The following is a 3,152-nucleotide window of genomic DNA, read 5'->3' on the forward strand; positions in this document are numbered from 1 at the left end:
CAACACCGACGGTTCATTGGCACGATACAAAGCTCGGTGGGTCGTTCATGGTTTCACTCAAAAGGAGGGTGTGGACTATGATGAAACGTTTAGCCCCGTGGTCAAACCGGCAACCATTCGCATTGTCTTGAGCATTGCCACATCGAGCTCTTGGCCCATCCATCAACTTGACTCAAGAATGCCTTTCTTCATGGGGACCTCAAGGAGACGGTCTATTGTGCTCAACCGTCTGGCTTCATTGATTCCTCTCACCCGGACCATGTTTGCCTCCTCCGTAAGTCTCTTTATGGCTTGAAACAGGCTCCTCGCACATGGTTTCATCGGTTTCAGTCTTTCTTATTGGCACTTGGCTTTCATGCATCCAAGAGTGATTCCTCACTCTTCATCTTGCACACGGTGCAAGATGAAGAGTGAGGAATCACTCTTGGATGCATGAAAGCCAAGTGCCAACATTCTGATCTCCATGACCTAGTATATGTAGATGACATCATCCTCACTGCCAGCTCGCCCCAAACACTACACTTTGTCATCCACTCGCTCAAAACCGAGTTCTCCATGACCGACTTAGGTGACCTTCATCACTTTCTTGGCATTAATGTTACGCCCAATGCTTCCGGTTTATTTTTTGAGCCAACAACAGTACACTCTAGAGCTCTTAGACCGCGCCCACATGCTCAATTGTAAACCGATCTCCACTCCCATTGATACTTCTGCCAAACTATCTGCTAGCGCTGGCTCTCCACTAGCCAACCCTACCACATACCGTAGTCTCGCGGGTGCACTCCAATACCTCACATTGACCCGTCCAGACATTTCTTATGCGGTCCAGCAGATATGTCTCTTCATGCATGAGCCACGGGACTCCCACATGCAATTGATCAAACGAGTTCTTCGGTACTTACGAGGCACTTCTCATTTCGGGCTACAATTTTATAAGTCCTCCTCGCTTGATCTTATTGCCTATACGGATGCTGATTGGGCCGGTTGTCCTGACACGAGGAAGTCCACCTCCGGTTTTTGTGTCTTCCTTGGTCAAAACTTGATTTCATGGTCTTCCAAACGGCAGCCTACCGTGTCTCGATCTAGTGCGGAAGCCGAATATAGAGGAGTTGCCAATTGTGTGGCTGAGCCATGTTGGGTCCGCCAACTCCTCCATGAGCTACAACGCCCATCGTCTCGTGCCACGGTTGTGTACTGTGATAACATCAGCACGTCATACATCGCATCTAATCCGGTTCAGCATCAGCGCACCAAACATGTTGAGATTGATCTTCGCTTCGTCCGAGATCGAGTAGCCCTTGGCGAAGCCCGTGTTCTTCATGTACCATCGAGCTCGCAGTTTGCAGATTTATTCACCAAGGGCCTACCCTCACATGTATTTCATGAGTTTCGTAGCAGTTTGAACGTCCTATCACATGGCGTACCAGCTGAGGGGGGTGTTAACATGAAATTGTGTTGTATGTAAAGGCTGTCACGTTTCCTTGTATAGTTCCTAGATTGTAGGATCCCAACAATCACGCCCGGGCCTGCGTGCCTATTCTTCTGGGCTTGCCATGTATGTATACTCCCTGTAACAGACGCTGTAACACGAGATCATCAATTCCATCGTTCAGCTGTTGAATGGCTTCCGCGGCCCGGGCTGATGCGGAATGTTTTTGGGTCGGCGTTCGAGTTGACCTTAGGCCTTTTGGTGTTATTTTTAGAATTTCAGACTCATAGTTTTGAAAATGTTTCAAATCAGGCAAGATAGACGTGTGCATCCCTTCGAGAAGGAAATAATTGTTGTTGTTTTTCGGGGTGGAAATGACCATTCCTCGACGATGCACATTTTGGCAGTACGTCGTATCCCATGGAGCCCCCCTTCAATACGCAGCAGTGCGCATCAGCTGCCAGAATACTGTGTACCCAACCCACCCACCTGCTCGATCATTTCCTTCCTACTACGCGCTCCAGCTTTTGGAGTGCCGTTAGCTCGACGGACAACGACCGGCGCCGGGGAGGGAGGGGTATATACTACTACAACGTATGTGCGCTGTAGCGCAATGCAATGCAGGCATGCAGCGCAGTGCGGTTCATGGGGGACACCATGATCCCCGGGTGGAAACTCGGCGCCGCGTTTCTTTCTCCCGTCGGACGCGAGTGATCCGACGGAGGGCGGAGGGCGCGCGGCCGGCACAGGGCAGGGGCGGAGGCGGTGGCCACGTGAGCGGAGTACGGCCAAACCACCTGCGTCTGCGTGCGTCCTACTATGGCAGAGGCAGGGAAGAAGAGGGCAGGTGGAGTGAATGCCGTGGCATCGATGGATCGGTCGCCCGTTGCCCTCTGCCGGTCGCCATCGGTCGTCGACGCCGGAAGCCAGCCGTAGGCGTGTGCCATTAATGGCAGTGGGGTGGGATCCTGCGAGGCGACGCGTGCGCCAGCGGGAAATGCTTTTGAAGCTCCGTTGCCATGTTTGGTGCGAATTTGGTTTCTTTACCTCCGTGTCAGATCAGAATGTTGGTTGATCTGAGATGAGTGAGAACCATCGATTGATTGTTGAGGTGGGCGAGCCAACTTCTTCGAATGTTTGTGATGTTCAGGTTATCTATATTGTATACTCTGCTATGGTAAATACAGCCCATTTACACGTCGCATGTGTCAACATGATGAAGATACGAAAGCTTATTCAGTGATGAATCTAAAAGGGACTGTCTTGCTTGTGAGATCAATCCGTTGTTCCAGTAGCGATCAATGCGCGTTCTGAATGCAAGTTAATGACGCCCGGTGCACTGAGCCAGGGTTAATGGTGCACTGAGCGTAAAGTTAATGCCGCAGCGCTGCTGTTTCTCGTAATTTTCTCGTAATTTTGCATAATCAACGAAGGGGTGTCATCTAACATATAAACGCTGCTAGACTACCCGCCTAGCGAGGGCACCCGCGAACGCCGGCAATTCTGGATCGAGCGATCCTTTTACTGTGCTGCTTTTTACCCTGGTGGAAGCTGGTCAACCGTCCGTCTCTTTCTCACGCACGATCTCGTTCTGGCGCTGGATGACGGGTGGGCTCGTTAGATTGTGGGGTCTAGCAAACGGAGAGTGGGCGGCTCATAGGTTTGCGTCGCAGTTTACTGCGTGCATCCGCCAGCAGGATAGAAACGTGGGGATGGGCTGCGT

The sequence above is a fragment of the Triticum dicoccoides genome, chromosome 2A (genome assembly GCF_002162155.2).
Source record: "Triticum dicoccoides isolate Atlit2015 ecotype Zavitan chromosome 2A, WEW_v2.0, whole genome shotgun sequence".
Taxonomy (NCBI): Eukaryota; Viridiplantae; Streptophyta; class Magnoliopsida; order Poales; family Poaceae; genus Triticum; species Triticum dicoccoides.